Raw genomic sequence first — 16,597 nt, forward strand, 5'->3', positions numbered from 1 at the left:
CTGCCAGCTTGTGTCTTTCAGTCCTTCTGCTCTGCTAGCCACTGCTTCATGGCTGAAAACTTTCAGGGAGTGTAGAACAGGCATACTCTTGATCACCTGAGCTCCATTTCCATAGGAACTGAGGCTAAAAAAGCAGACGTTCTTATAAAATGATTTTTAAACAAAATCAGAAATGCCAGCCCCATCATTTCAGAGACTTTTGATGACACAAAGAGAGTGGACCAGCAGTCTGTGACATCTTCCTTGGGCGTCAGCCTATAGCCAGAAAAGGAGTTGTCCAGAATTTCATGTGTGCATCCAAAATCCATACCCAGCTGCTGCTGAACCCTGGAAATACTTAGTGGGGGAGGATAGGCGCCTCCCTCTTTATTTCTGTAAAATCCTACATTTCCTCTAAAACAGGTTAGGTATATGCCCAGAGCTGCCCCAGGCTGATCACATCAGGACCTGGCTCCTGCCCAAGTGTAATGGGGCTGCAGAAGCCAGATGTTCCTGCGTGCATCCTCCAGGCAGGTGGTGGTGCCAGCACATGCCCAAAACACATCTCGATCCGTCCCCACAGTCCGCCTGCACCACCCCATTTCTTCTTAAAGCAGTCACTTGGTTAGATAAGACAGACTCACGGAGGTTGTGGTGCCCATAGGAGATTTCCATGCCCTTCTTCCCAAAACACCATCAGGTTTTAGGGCATTCTGGGGAAAACATCTCCCTGGTCCTCACTGGTGACGTTTCTCTGGTGCTGCAGTCAGGAATAGAGGGTTTGTTAGGACCAAGGAAGGAGGAGCTGCAGAAGGACCCATAGCCTCAATGACAGAGGAGAGGGAAGGCCTCGAAGCTGAGCTGCATCCCACATCAGGACATCAGCTAAAAATGCACAGAGAGCGCATACTCCTTTCCCTTTCTGTGCAGGAGCAGCTAGTTGGAAAAGTCAGGGATGCAGCTGCTCTCTCTCACCTCTTTGCTCTTGCTCTGCCACTCCACAAATGCTCTTCGGCTCACGGCACAGCTTTGGTGGCAGGGTTGAGAAAGAAGGGTGAGAGTCACAGCTGTCCACAGAGTTGGGACTTTGGCTTTTCATCCTCAGTCAGACAGAAGAGGGCCTCAAACTCAGGACTGTCCCCCTCTGGGGACTGCTCTAGCTGCTGTGCTGCTTTGGAGAAAAAAATGAGGCAGCATTGCAAGCACCTCTGGGTTGTGAAATGCCACAGGGCAGAGGTGGCTGGAGCCAGGCATTGAAGCTGGGGAGAAAGCAGGATTTAAGGAGCCCACCTGCACTTTGTGCTGCTTAGTGGTCACCTGCAGAGGTGCCATTGCTGTGGCAGACCACGTTGGTTGGATCTCTGAAGCCCCTTGTCTTCTTGGTGCAGAAACAGAAGCCCTGGCCAAGGAGCGGCACGTGCAGGGGGCACAAGTGCCCACTGACCCAGGCCCTTGCTGGGTCAAAAGCCCATCTAAGCTTTGGCAGCTGGGCTGCCTCGGAGGGGTGTAGAGCAAAGACACAGGCACAGCCAGAGGCGCAGTCAGGCATGGGGGGCAGCTGTGACTTGTGGAGATCCCTCTTTAGCCCAGCAGTGAAGAGAACCGGGGACATCTGTGCCCCAGCTGGGGCAAGCTCAGTTGCAGCCCTGAGGGCAGGTGGATGGGATGGGACTGAGGTGCTCGGGGTCCTGCCTGGCCATGCCTCTTGTGTAGAGCTGGCTGCGTTAATGCCACCATGTTGTCCTTCTCTCTCCAGGCCATTGTCAGAGGAGAATGTGAATCTTCAAGAATACATTGAGAAAGAAATGGAGGAGATGTAGCAGCTGAGCAGGACTAACCAAGAGCTCCTCTGGAAGCTGCAGGAGGGAGATGCCATGAGCCCTGTGAAGATCTCATCCACATCGTCCGCTTCTTTTTATTGCTGCTCATCAGGGAATGCCTCTCCAGCAAAAGTCAGAACCTTGCGGCAATGATTCAGCACCTGGGCGCCGAAGGTTCCCTGCCCTTTGTGCCAGTGTGCTAAATGTTTCCATCCAAGGAAGCATTACCATCAACGGGCACCCAGGGCTCACGGCTGCAAGCATGCACAGTAGCTGCACAGCTTTACACTAGGCAGGGTCCTCTTACTGTCCCCGTATAGGAGCTCTGGGTTCTGACATGTTCATGAGGGTAGCAAAAAAGATAGCAAAAAGCTAGGACAGCAGATAGCAAAACCTTTAGTTTGTTGTGTTAACATTGTAACTATGGTTAGAGCCCAAAGTTGGAAAATACTATATTAATGGTTCACCAGAATGAACTTTTGCTGCAGTATTTCAGGTTGGTTACAAATACAGTTCAAGTTGTGAATACCTCTGTGTGTCTGTGTTTACATGCATACATGTACGTATTGTACCTTTATACCTATATATAGACGCACACACATATATATGTAGTTGAAGATGTTCTGAATAGCATTTTTTATATTATTGGATACTACTAAGTGCTGTAGTTTTCTAACGCGTACCTAAGACTTGTATCTAAACAAAATACATTTCTGTTTTAGCCTCTCAGGAATATTTGTACCCAACCTAGAAGAAAGTTACACAGAAGTAGAAGCGCCTTCCAAATGACCACCAAGTGGTACTCTATGTAACATGAACACCAGCGACTTTGAAATTCTGAGACAGTACTGCCTTGGAAACCATCACCTTTGCATTGAACACCAGATAACATATACATAATATTCACTGCTTTTTTAACTCTTTGCATCACTATTGTAAGTGGAGATAGGCTAGAGATGAGAAAAACCTGAGGGGTTTGGAAAGTTTGATAGAGGTTACTTGTTCATGTGTTTCAGTTTTAGTGTCTAAATCCTAGATAGATCTTACCTTCATTTACTTACTCCTGGTTTGGATTGAAATCTCTGGCTGTGGGTTCCTGACCGTGTTGATTTATTTCAAGTCTTGTAAGCAAAGAGAAAATACATGGTTCATCCTTGACCTTTGCGGGCCAAGAGGTTTCCCGTATTAGATGAGGTACCGGGCACCTGCTAGGGCTCCAGCCGCCTCCTGTCTGAAACACCAAATGATGGAGCACGGTGGACTATATGGGAGCAATGAGGTCAGAATTTCTTTCCTTCCACATACAGATATTATCTGACATTGCTAAAGCTTCCCCAAAGTTACAGAGCACTTTGAAGATTCATGGAAAAGAGGAGCTAAACTGCCTTTAACCGTCCTGCCTAGAGGCAAAAAAAATTCATCCAGGCTTGAGGTGACCCCCACTCGAGGGGGTGGGGAGCCCAAGGAGTGGCTGGGCTGGGGCAGGCTGCAAGACACTCATGGGCACTGCTAGGAAGAAACAAAAAAAGAAATCGCCTAATGTATTAAAAAAAAAAAAAAAAGTAGCGCTGTGGAATGCTTTTCTATTGAGCTTGGGGCAAAGAGCCTGCATGCATTCCTGCTCGAGAACCGGGGCAAAGTAGGCAGGAGATGGTACATGCAGCAAATCCCTGGGGTGCGGGAGCGCTGCAGGGAGTGCGGCTCTCCTACCCGGGTGTGCGGTGGCACCGGCATACCCTGCGTGAGCAGAGGTGGGATTGCACAGCCTTGCCTTACCGCCCGGATGGGAGCTGTGCTTTAGCTTTCCTGGGAAGCACTCAGGATTCACAGACTGCAGCTGAGATACAGCTTCAATCACAGTCAGAGCGCCTGTGGCCTGTTCCACAGTGTTAAAAAAAAAGGTAATTTTTTTCCCCCTCCTTTTTAGAGGAATTTATTTTTGTGTCAGCTTTTGCATGATAGTATGATACTGAGTAAACTGGGCATCTTGTTAGATCATGCCACACCAGCTACTACTGTTCTACTGTTGAAATCCGTTACCAGATTTTGGTGCGTCCAGCAAGTACAACTTCAAAGCAATACAGATACCTAGCACACACATGCACGCAAAGTCCCTTCTTGCCAAGTACAATTTTAATCACTTTCATACTTGCTGCTTGCAATTATTTACATCAGCAATACCTACTGCATTGTCACATTTTGTCTTGCCAATACTCACACCATGAGATCACAGGATCATAGAATGGTTTGGGTTGGAAGGGACCTTTAAATATAATCTAGTCCAAACACCCTGCCATGGGCAAGGACATTGTCACCTAGGTGAGGTTGCTCAAAGCCCTGCCCAGCCTGGTCTTGAACCCTTCCAGTGATGCGGCATCTACAGCTTCTCTGGGCAGCCTGTTCCAGTATCTCATCACCCTCGTTGTAAGGAATTTCTTCCTCACGGCCAAGCAAAACCTACCGTCTTTTAGTTTAGAACCATTGCCCCTCGTCCTGTCACTACAGGCCCTGGTAAAAGGTCTCTCTGTCTTTCTTATAGGACTGCTTTAAGTATTACAGGCAGTGATAATGTCTCTCCGGAGCCTTCTCTTCCCCAGGCTGAACAATCCCAACTCCCTCAGTCGTTCTCCGTAGGAGAGGTGTTCCGTCCCTCTGATCATTTCTGTGGCCCTCTTCTGGACCTGCTCCAAGAGCTCCATCCAGGTCTTCCCTGTGCTGAGGACTCCAGAGCTGCCAGCAGTACTCCTCGTGTGGCCTCAGCAGAGCGGAGGGGCAGAGTCACCTCCCTCGACCTGCTGGCCACATTTCTTTTGATGCAGCCCAGGATAGGCTTGGGCATCTGGGCTGTGAGCACGCACTGAGCACTACAGAGGCATCTGGGCAGGCCGGGCCGATGGGCCAAGGCCAGCGGTACGAGGTTCAACAAGGCTCGGCGCTGGGTCCTGCCCGTGGGGCACACCAGCCCCCCGCAGCGCTGCGGGCTGGGGCAGGGGGCTGGGAAGGGCCTGGGGGGGCTGGGTGACAGCTGGGCATGAGCCAGGTGTGTGTCCAGGTGGGCATGGGGGGAGCGTCGGGAAAATGTTAAACCTTGTGGGTTGAGATAAGAACAATAATTGAAATAAAATACAATAATAATAACGATTGTAATGAAAAAGAGAAGGGAGTAAAACCCAAAGGGGAAAGAACCCAAGTGATGCACAGTACAGTTGCTCACCACCCGCTGACCTATGCCCAGCCAGTCCCCCAGCAGTGAACCCCCCGGTTTCTATACTGAGCATGATGGGGTGGTTCGGTGGTTCTGTGGTGTGGGATATCCCTTTGCTCTGCTCCCTCCCAGCTTCTTGTGCACCTCCTTGCTGGCAAAGCGTGGGAAACTTGAAAAGTCCATGGTTTAGAGTAAGCACTACTTAGCAACAACTACAACACCAGCATGTTATCAGCATTATTCTCCTACTAAATCCAGAACACGGCACTGTACCAGCTACTAAGAAGAAAATTAACTGTATCCCAAACAAAACCAGGAGAAAACCTTACTTCCCTCCATTGAATTTCTCTTCCTGAAAGCATCATCTTCTGTTTCTGTGTGCTTACTGCTAAATGATACTGAAAACAGTTCTGTACTAAAAAAGGAAACTGTTTGTAAGAGTTCAGATGTTCAGAAGAAACAGACTTTGTTTTCATGATAAAAGCTTTATGCTTTTTCAGTCAATAAGCTCTGGCAATATCTTACAGCAATACTCAAAAACCTTACTGAGATACTGGCACTCGTACTGAAAGCAATCGGGGTCAAAGAAGAGACGTGGACAAAACGGGACAAACTGGTATCACTTCCACATGTGGTCCAGGCTTTCCCAAGAAGCATTAGCAGCCTCTTAACTAGTGACAGTGAGTCCTGATGTGGTTTTCGTGAGTTACCGCCTCAGTTATTTCCTTTTTCCCTAACCTACAGCGTGTAATTTTTTATTCTGGATGGAAAGAGGTTTTCCAAGGCAGAAATTTTGCTCATTGAAAGAAGTTGCATTTTATGAACCTCCCATCAGAGTGGATCTTCAGAGATGACATGTGGCAGTAAAAGTCAGCAGTAGCAAGGCTTTTCACTCTCTTTAAAAAAAAATATTAAAAAAATATCTTTTTACAAAGACCCAAGCACAGCCCGTCTTCCAAAAGCTGATGAAATCGCTGCTCTTTGGGCTCTCACTTGTAGCAGTCGAGGTACCACAAACGTGCTCCTCTGCACGCTTCAGTACAGCCAGAAGCGCTGGCGAATCTGCCTGTCCTTTCTGGTAGCCTTATGCATTGCAGCACTGGGGATTTGATTAGTATTTTTTCCCCACCCAGAAGTAGAACACAATGGAGGATCTCTTCCCTCACTGATTTTCTATCATAAATGAAACTTTAAAAGACATTTCAAATCATAAAGTTTACAAAGTGACTTGCATTGTTTAAACTGCAACTGCCCAATAGCTGAAGCACATAATTTATTAGATGTCTCTAAGCAGTTAGGGATTTGTTCTCAATGTTGAAACAGAGCAAGCTCTTAAAAAGATTAGTCAGGATGGGTTTGGTACAATGCTCTGGGTGATGCTCTGTTTGTGTTGAGATAAGATGAAAAACTTTGTGTTGAGATAAGATAAATGACAAATGACGGGCATGGCCTGTTCCATTCCACGCGGTGTTAAAGTTAAGGAATGTAGTCTGAATAATTGGAAAAGGTTCCACTGACCATGTTAAAGGAATGTACTCTGAATAATTAGAAAAGATAAGGTGGGCACCTGAAGGACACAAGGAGACCCTGAGTCAAGAGATTGTTGAACAACAAAAATTGAAAGGTTTACTCCACCTAGATCCCACCTATTATGAATAGAATAATTAGATGTCGAAATCAGATGAGTATGTATGTAAAGATGTTGTAACCTCTCATGAAAACTGTATAAATTACCTGACTTTTCACTGAAAACTTTGGGGTTAGTTTGTCCGGTGCGAACCGGCTAGCTCCCCAATGTTGCACAAAATAAATACCTTTGCTGCTTAAAGACAAAATTTGTCTCTGAGCCGTTACTCTGTGCCATTTTGGCATCAATGTTTAAAAAGATGCAACTGAATGTTATGGGATTTTCCCCGATATTTTGAAGGAGTGCTCTGAAGTACTTTGTTTGTCTCCTTCTTGCAATGGGACGTTTCCCTGGCAGATCAGTAGCATCTCTCTTGGGCAGCACAGCTGGCCAGATGTCACTCCTAATTATGTAACCAAAAAAAAATACCCTAGTCAAATTATAACTGTGTATTTTGGAGATGGATAATTTAACCGTACCAGTTCACAGCTATGCAAGTTCGATTAATGCAAAACAAAAATCAAACGCTTCCACACTGTAAGTATTTTTATTGGATGCACATAAACATACCCACACCTTTTTAGTAGAAAGTGAATTACCGAGATTTGTTCTTTATTTTTCATTTTGCTCTTTGAAGTTTTACACTTTTGGCTTTATTGACCAAGCGAGCAAGACGTGCAGCAGCAGCGCAAGGGCTGTGGCTGTTGCGGTGGATCCGTAAGCCTGGATTCTGATGATGGTACAGCCTCGTCCTGCGGCCTCGTGGGGTTATCTCCCTGAGCGGTGCTGCAAGGGCGGTGCCGTGGTTGAACCCAGCAAGCAGCTAAATACCACACAGGTGGCACTTTGGCTCATTTTGTCCTGCCCCACGCCCCTACCCCCCACCCCCGCGGGTTGGGGGATAGAACTGGGGTGGTGGTGGCAGGGTGTCGCTGGTGTCAGATCTGTGGGTTGAGATAAAGACAGTTTAATAGGCCAGTAAAGGAAGTGGAATAAGAAAAGGATTAGAGTATACAAGTGATGCACAAGGCGGTTGCTCACCTCCCACTAACTGCTGCCCAGCCGGCTCCCGAGCACTGCCCCCTGGCCAGCTTTCCCCCGGTTTATACACTGAGCATGAAATAAGGTAAGGCACAGCCCTTTGGCCAGTGGGTCAGCTGTCCCGGCCGTGTCCCCTCCCAGCCTCTGGTGCCCCCAGCCCTCTCGCTGGTGCGAGAAGCTGCAGCCCCCGGGGCTGCCGGGCAGCACACACCGACTGCAACGGCGTCACCAGCCTGGGGCTCATCCCACAGCAAATCACAGGGCTGTGCCAGCTACCGGGGGGAAATTAACTGTCCCAGGCGGAACCGGTACGGAAGGGATGAGACATTTTCCAGCACCAGCCGGAGCGTTTGCTTTTGTGCCAGGCACGTGTGCCAACCCGCAACGAGCAGCCGTAACAGCGGCGTTCAGAGTCCAGCCCGCTCGGGCTGCGAGAGGACGCGCCGCGTTCCGAGCTGCGCCGCTCGCCCAGCGCCCCCTTCAGCTCAGCTGCCCCCTGCCCCGCACCCGCCCCAGCCCCTCCGCGCCCCGCTGGGGTCTCCTTCACGTGCCCACATGCCGGGGGGGGGGGGCGGGTCTGGGGCCGGGGGCGTCCGTGCCCTGGGGAGCCCGTCCCGGTGCGGGCACGGAGGGGAGCGTCGCAGAGCCCCCCGGAACGGCGAGCGCGGCTCGGGGAACGCCGGCCGAGGCGTCCCGGGGCCGGGGGGGCGCGGGGGCCCCCAGCCCCGCAGCGGGCTCGCTCCCGGGGCTCGCTCCCCGGGCCCCGAGTAACCCCCCGCCGACCCCCCGGCGCCGGGCGAGGGGCTGCGAGGGAGCCCGGGGGAGGGGTCGGGCCAGGGCCCCTTTCCCCGCGGGGCTCCGGCTGAGGGCCGGGGCGGGGGGACCCCGGGGCGGGCAGCGGGGCGGCTGCCGGCGGCGGGGCCGGGGCGGGGAGCGGAGCGGCCGCTGAGCGCCGCCGGGCCGCGGCCGCGCCGAGGCAGGTGAGCGGGGGCCGGGGCGGCGAGCGGCGGGCGCGGGGGAGAGCGCCGGGGGGCGGCGGGGCCCGGGCCGGGGCGGGGAGCGGGGCCGGAGCCGCGCTGGGGGGCGCGGGGCTGCGCGGGGGGCCGGGGGCTGCGCTGCCGGGGGGCGGCCGCGCTGTGCCGGGAGTGCCGGGCGGTGCCGGCTGCCGGCACTCGGCTGCGGCCGCGCTGCCCGGGCCGTGCCGGGGGCTGGCGGCGCTGCGGGCCGGAGCGGCGGGGCCCGGGCTGCCGGCGCGGCGCGGGGGGCGCTTTGCTGCGGGGGGCGAGCCCGGCGGGGGGGGGGGCGAGTGGGCCCGAGGGGGGGCTCCTTCCGCCGCGCCCCCGGGGGGCGGCCCGGGGGTCCCGAGAGCCGGGGGGGCGGCGGCTGGCGCCTCCCCAGAGCCCCCCCGAGCCTGCCGCGGCCCCGCTCGCCCCGCGCAGCTGCCCCCCGCCCCAGCCCCTCCCCCGCAGCCGGGCCGCAGCCCCCCCGCCCCCGGCCCTGCCGTGACGGCTCAGCCGGGCCCGGTGCGCCGGGCGCTGCCTTGGCGCGGGTGCCGGTAGCCCCGGTGCGGGCAGGGAGCGGCGCCTGCGGAGCCCCCGCGGCAGGGGGGGTCGGCCGGGCACGGGGGAAACTGCTCCGGGGGGGATTAGAGAGAACGGGCCCCTCACGGGAGCGCACATGCTGCAGGAGGCTTTTTTCGGGTAAAATGCAGCTGCCGCTGTCAGGGTGGCTGCCAGGCAGGGCATCGACGGTTCAAGGGTTTTGCTGTTCGGGCTTTTTCAGACGAGCTCGTTCGGTGGTGGAACTTGAGAGTCAGTGAATAACGCACGTTGGGCGGAGGAGTTGTCCCAGGTTCGGCAGCTGCAGAATGAGCCCTCTGATACTGCTGGAAACGCTGAGCAGAAGCCTGAGGAGGGAAGATGAAGTAACAGAGTTCTCAACGAAGCAAAAGCATGGAGTTTTGTCCTTGAAGTATGCCTTACCTACTCAGATTTTTTGGGATAGGATCACAAATTTTCATCCATTTGCTGTTTTCATCTCTGGAGTGCTTCTGGTTTTCTCCAGTGTTGCACAGCTGCACGCAGCTGGCTGGGGAGAGCTGGCTGTTCTCGTGTACAGAGAGCAGCACGCGTCCTGCCGGTCAGCCAGCCCCGTCCACAGGCTGGTGCTGCATTCCGTCTTTTTCTGAAGGCTGGATGTTCAGCTGCCACAATTAATTTTCTCCCTTGTGAGTCAGGAAAGTGACATTGTGCTCCTCTGGGAGTACATGGTGTCTTTGAAGGCATTATGCTTACTGCTTTAGACTATACGTTGTGTGCCATCCCACACTGATTCCTGGTGACTAAAAAATGAAGGGACTAAAGTTCTACAAGAAAGTGGCTTGGGGTTTTTTTTTGTTTTTTGATAGATGCATTTGACACTCCTTCGTGTAGTTTGTCTTTATCTGTGAGGTCCTTGTTTAATTAATAGTAGTCAAATTCCAGAAGGGAAACTGAAACTAACTTGATGTCAGGGACATGCTGATCTGGGGAGAGATGAGAAGCACTGGAACAGTTGTGCGTATGTACCGTAAGAAAACAGTGTTGTCCAGAGATTGCTATAGTAGTAGTGTGAAGCCAAGAGGATGAGTGGCGATTAAGTTATTCCTGTGAGCTCACAGTGTGCCACAGGCAAATCTCAAGATGTTCCCTGCTTTGGAGTTTGTTCCTCTCTCTGTTGGTGGTGATTAGTTGGAAAGAAAGCCTATAAAGTACATTAGAATAGAAAAGCCTCTATCCTGTCCTTTCACCCACATTTTGGGCACATAATGCACAAAGATAAAGATTTGGAAGGGGCAAAATAACTAGTTAACATTTATTAACTAATCCACAGAATCTCTCCAAACATGAGACTGAGGCAAACAACTCAGGGGAAGGGTATGTGAGGGTGAGAATACGTTAAACAACTAACAAATAAAAAAAAATAAATTTGCAGTTGCATTAGCTAGGACCCTTCTTCTAGGTGATTTACATCTTTGCTGTGCCCAATTATACCATATATACCAATAATCAATATCCTGGCTGCCAAAATCTTCTAAAATTATTCTCAAAGTTTTTGTTTATGAGGCTTAGAAGTTCCTCTAGGAGGCCACACATCCATGGGTCCTCCTCTAGTACGAGTCAGGAATGGCCATTCCTCCTGGCACAAAATAATGAATTTTCATTTCAGCAAAGCCTGTGCCAGGGATATCTTTTCCCAATTCTCTAAAAACTCAGCAAGGGGTGCCTCCTTTTCAATGCTGGGTGTATTTTCCATTCTTACCGAATTCATTACCTTCCTCACCAGTATGCAATTTTTAAAATTTAAACGCAAGAGCACTTTCAGGTCTGTGTCTGGAATTACCCATGTCCAAGTCTCATCAGGCGATCTCACCTAGTTGCTGGCAGCATTGGTTTGGTATAATCACAACTTTGTTATAATTGGTTTGCTTTAATCACAACTCAGAGCTGGGCCACCACCCCAGCGAGTGGCAGAGAGCAAAGGGATACAGCACGGCGTATATACACTTACCAAATCATTAGTCAATGTCCGAAGTTTTTAGAAGTTTCCTTTGGTCTTGTCAGTTCTGCAAATCCATCACCTGACCCTGTCCCAGCTGATTATCTATTCGGTTCCAGTCTCTGCCTCGGTTCCAGGCTCCTCCTCGGATCGTGATCTTCTTTCTGCCAGCTTTAACTCACACACTCCTTCAAGCACACTTAAGTCTTTGAACAAGCAATTCCTATTCACATCTACTGATTTCTCTAGAAACACCTGTGTTTCTGCAAGCACCTGTGTGCACAAGTTGATCATCTGTTGTTTCTCTGTTCTCCCACTGACTAACTGGACTGGGTGTTAAACCAGCCTTGGATTAGGGCTATACTGGGGACGAGGCCTGGTTCTGCCACTTTAACTGCTTCAGCACTTTAAATTTCTGAATTCAAAACACATTTTCTTTAACAAGCAATACCAGAACAATGGAGAACAATTAACAATGGTTTGGTCACTGCTGATGACAATTGCTGTTTCTAGTGTATATTGCTATATGTCACGTTTATGAAACCTGGTTCTGCAGGAAGAAAAATGTTCTGTTTCATGTCCACAGATGAGCTCCCTGAGATGAGCATCCACGTTTTAACAAGCCTTTACATCAAAGGCTGTAAACGAGCGTCAGTCTGCACAACCAGCTGGGAATCTTGTGTTGTTCCAGGCACATCTTTTTGTCCCGTTCAATACCTTGTCTGTGTGATTTGCCTTTTTGTCTGTCTTGTGCTCTCCTGCTAAAGACTTCATAGGCCTCAGTCTTCTGATACTGCTCCAGCTCCTGCATCTAATGCTCCTTATCTCTGTCTGCTCTCCAGGAGTTTCAGGGAGTTGCCTCCCCTTCAGGAGGAAGGGAAGAAAAACAACTTGCCAGATGAAGTGCTGGTCCATTTCACCTATGCAAACAGGAAAGGAGTGAAGAAACAATGAGAATGTACATGAGATGCAAAGACACAGGATTTCCGGATAATATTACTGTGTCTGGTGTGTCGTGTCCGCCCCTTTTTTTTTTTCAAATTCAAATCACTATTCTGTTCACTCTTTTTTGTTAGATCTCGAAGTAGCCTGCTGCTAAGCTACTCAACTGAACTATCACCTACGCAGGGACTTCAGAATTGCCTTTCTGTGCCAGGATTAAATGCTGCCAAGCAGGAATGCCTGAACAGATCAAGCTTTAACGTTCAGACCTGTAACTGCAGGGTTCCAATACACCCTTGTTTTCGTGCCCCACAGACAAAAAAGCACTACTATTCTGCAACCACACACTTCGCCCATCTGACAGGCAAACAAAACATCATGGCTATTGGAACAGAGTAGCATAAAGGTAAAAGAGCCTAGGTGATATCAATTTAAGCTATCTACATTTAGGTTAAAAGAAAACTTCAGGCTAGAAAAAAAACCTATTTCACACGTGCATAATAGAATGAGCTGAACTGGAGAACTGTTTAGGGGGACCAATGAACTGAAAACCATTTAAGGAGTGGTCACAGCACTTGCTAAAGGGATCCTTTCCAGAAAGAAGTTGTTTTCCCAAGTTTTTACCCCAGCGAGTTTAAAATTCAATGGAAATAAGTATTCAATCAAAGTGAACATTAGTCACTGGGTATGCCTTTTATTTTTGTTATGTCATCGCAACAATACATGCAATAGTTATAAATTTCATGCATTTGCAAACCTGTTTTGATGCTGCTGAGGACACAGTTAACATTCTAGATTGGGGTGCAAATTTAGTGATGCTGTGTTTGCGTTTCTTTTGGACACTGTACGCTTCCAGAAGACATTAATTCTTCTCTTCTATCTCCAGCAATGTGCTGCTGACAGAGTACAGTAACTGAGTCAAAAACAACACAATTTTTTCCTCAACTTGTGTTTTGGATGGATTGTTTTGAATCACTAAGAAAGAGTTCTACTGTACTACCTGTAAGTAGATGTCCTAGGTTTTCTAGCACAGATCTATACAGTTCTTTAAATATTTCTTTATATTTATATATTTTTATATATATATATATACATTTCTTATAAAACTTCAACAAGAAGAATGATTTTTAGGGTGTTTGCTCTATGACTATGATGTGGAGAAATAGTGTGAAATGGGGACAATGGACATCGATTGTGATTGTATATGTCTGCTCAAGGAATGTGGGTATGGTGATTAGCCATGGGTGCGGTGTCTGGTCACATAGGCACACAGCTCTGAGCAGACGCCTACAGAAGAGAAACCCCTGGATCCGCGGATAAAACGGTATGTTTAGAAACAGGGCGGCTGGTGAGACGCACGGAGACGTCCGGCACGCAGCGTAGTCCCAGGAGGAAAGGTACCTTGGGAGGGGGTTTGATGACCAAGGAAGGGGTGGCCGCTAGCGATCTTGAGGGCAGATCGAGCAAACCCGAGGTTACTGCCATTCCTAAAAGCCCGGAGGCCTCGTGACGGAAAGCGGGGGGCGGGACGGAATAAGGCGGAATCTCACGGGAACAAGAGGGAGCTCACAACAAAAGTAAAAGGGAAACTTTTGCATAGGAAAAAGGAAGCTAAAAACTTCCTTTAAGTTGTCTTAAGAATTGGGGAATTCCTAGAATGTAACAACTGAAATAGCGCTCTGTGTCTTGTTTGTTCTATGTGTTGTCTTGTTATATGTTCAAAACTTGGAGTTATGAAATGTATGTTGAAAAATAATAATATTCTGGTAATCCGTGGCAAATAGCGGAAAACTTAACACTCTGCTTAAGACCAGGAAAAATTGTTTTTTTGTTTGTTGGCAATTGTTCATTGAAATGCATACTTTGTGAACTGTCAGTGTTCTTAAAAGTTGTACATAAGTGCACGGTACCGTATAACATACTGCTTGTGTGACTGAGGGCTGCCCGGAGAGTGTGAATGGTGTGATTGAGATGCGCATTTTGATTTTCCGTGTATAGCTTAATTATTTTGACTGAGTGTGAGTGCAAGAGTGCTTGAGACGCGCGTTTGAGTGCAAAACAAGCAAGGAGCTCTATCCGTGTTTCCGACCTTGGGTGGCTAAGGTGGCCGGAGAAAAACAAAGTAATTAAAATTGCAAAATGGGAAATGGAAGGAGTAAGCCCTGTGAAAAATCGCCCTTGGGTTGTATATTAAAACATTGGAGTGATATCGTAGGACATGGTGGTACCAAAAATAGAAGGAAACTGATTAACTATTGTAATCAGTGGTGGCCTTTGTATAAATTGGGGAGTGATGCGAAATGGCCTCAGGAGGGAGGAACGTTAGATTATAACACTCTCCTGCGATTAATGTTGTTTCTGAGGAGAGAGGGAAAATGGGATGAAGTATCGTATGCAGACATGTTCTTCGTCCTCCAGGACAAACCTGAGTGGCAAAAGGACTGTGGATTAGTACCCCCTCGGGATCCTATGGTACTAACACTAGAGAGAGTGCGGGATTAACATCACCTGATCTTTGATTATGGCTCTAGAAAAGGATAGAAAAAAAAAAAAAGAACAACTGAGACCTAAACTAGAAAGATGTTCTTGTTGAAATTTTTGTGTTTAAAAGCTCAGGTTGTGGTTCGTTCTGTGGAGCAACCAGAATGAAACACATTGTAAGATATAAACTTGTACTGATGTATGTAAAACCTGAGGCAGGTGTGTGTGTGTGTGGAGAATCAAAGACCTTGTGAAAGTGTTAAAGTATTGGGGTGAGTTTGTACAAACCCCCGTACCCCCTCGAAGGTGCGACTGAATCATGCTGGATGCATGGCAGGGTGTTTGCTATTTGCCTGCGAAGGCTGATATGTAAGAACACAGACTTAAAGCAACAAGTAGCAGATTTGCATTCAGGGTAAGAAAGAGTTAAAGCAGAAGTGCTGTTGCAGAGGCAGGCCTGTGTAACCTGCAGAGCAGGAACAGCATCTCCTGCCCCGAATCCTTCTGATGGTGGGGAGGAGGGGGTTGCTGTTGCTGACAATTGAGCTGAGGGACCTGACAATGTCACCCCAATTACTGCAGCATTTGCAGTACAACAGGACCGGTAACGGCCCCTCTAGGGCAGGGAATGGGTATGAGGTGGAATTTTAGTGAATACAAAACCAACTTATTTGTTAAACTTCAGTAAAAAAATAATAATAATAAAAAAATTGCTACAGTTGTGGGAGCTGCTGGCCACCAGGAAGACATCCTGAAACCTTTAAAGTACAAACTAAAAAATCAAATAAGAATGCCAAATTCACCAAAGTCTTTGTTGGGATGAGATTTATTAGAACATCTAGACATTTAAAGAAGGAGAAATGAAACTAAAAGTTAAAAATGATCAAGTAATTGAAATCTTGAGCTTATCTTGAATTCAACAGAAAAGAGGAAAAGAGGACCTCCCTGAAGTAAAATAATTTTTTAACCAGGTGTATCCAAAAATAAAAGGTGAAAAATGCTTTACCTGTTACAGTAAAAATGATAAGGGGGAGGCTTGCCCAGTTCAGATAAAAACAATATCCCTTGGTCAGCAAGGCTGTGGGGATATTGGCAGAAAAACTGAAATAAAATACACTCTGTAGTAGTTCTACTAATGTAAATCTGTGTTTTACCATGACTGTGACTTGTTATGGGATGTCCAGATGAAACTCTGCATTGACAACAAAGTACAAGGAATAAGGTTGGTCAGGTGCCTCCTACCATAGTCAAGGGCAAGACTGGGTTGGCCTCTGTGTTTGCTACCGAGAAGAATCTTGAGCTCCGCTGTTGGCTGCAACCCAGTAGGCGTTAAGCGGTGGGAACATGTGCCATGCCAGACCTTGATGTGAGGAATGGCCCCCTCTGTTATAAGAGGGTCGTCCAGGAAGGAAGAACATAAGATGACCCATTGAGGCACTGATTTGGAAATTGGAAACCGCCTGGCCGACCATGAGGCCAGACGAGTAACAGAGGAGGTAGGAAAGGAGGAATTATCCTTAATACCAGATGATAAAATCCAAACTGTAAGTATAGATCAAGAGCCAAACTATTCTAAAGAAAACTTCAAGGTAATTCAGGACATGAATGATAAAATAAAACTAAGTAAGTGGACTTATTTAAGGGATGGTCATATAGTGGTGCCATCTCATTTAATATGGACCACAGCCCTATTATTAATAAGACGCATTGGGGAGGTGATGCTTTATATAAAAGTCTAAATCAGAAATTGATAGGGCGAAACTTGTATACTGTAATAAAACAGGTGACTCAGCAATGTGAAATGTGTTTATGCAATAATCCCAATAAAGCAAATAAAATAAAACTAGGGAACATTAGTAGAGGAAATGTTCCGGGGCAACATTGGCAGATCGATTTCTCGGAACTTCCTTGAAAAGGGGGGTATCGATATTTATTGGTACTAACAGATACCTTTTCAGGTTGGCC

The 16,597-nt window shown here is 48.4% G+C and overlaps 3 long non-coding RNA genes across 68 annotated transcripts in view; 1 reads left to right on the forward strand and 2 right to left on the reverse strand.

Annotated features, from left to right (window-relative positions):
* The window catches only part of LOC308055213, a 528,334-nt gene that overhangs the window by 80,057 nt on the left and 431,680 nt on the right, over positions 1-16,597 (forward strand). The window lies entirely within an intron of this gene.
* The window catches only part of LOC308055215, a 118,754-nt gene that overhangs the window by 76,586 nt on the left and 25,571 nt on the right, over positions 1-16,597 (reverse strand). The window lies entirely within an intron of this gene.
* LOC308055119 lies at positions 9,030-12,200 on the reverse strand. The gene is made up of 3 exons (XR_013924341.1): positions 11,927-12,200; positions 9,655-11,373; positions 9,030-9,566 (listed from the first exon to the last, which is right to left on the reverse strand). It is a non-coding gene; the product is annotated as an uncharacterized lncRNA (long non-coding RNA).

Source organism: Falco punctatus (genome assembly GCF_963210335.1).
Source record: "Falco punctatus genome assembly, chromosome: 18".
In the NCBI taxonomy this organism is placed as follows: Eukaryota; Metazoa; Chordata; class Aves; order Falconiformes; family Falconidae; genus Falco; species Falco punctatus.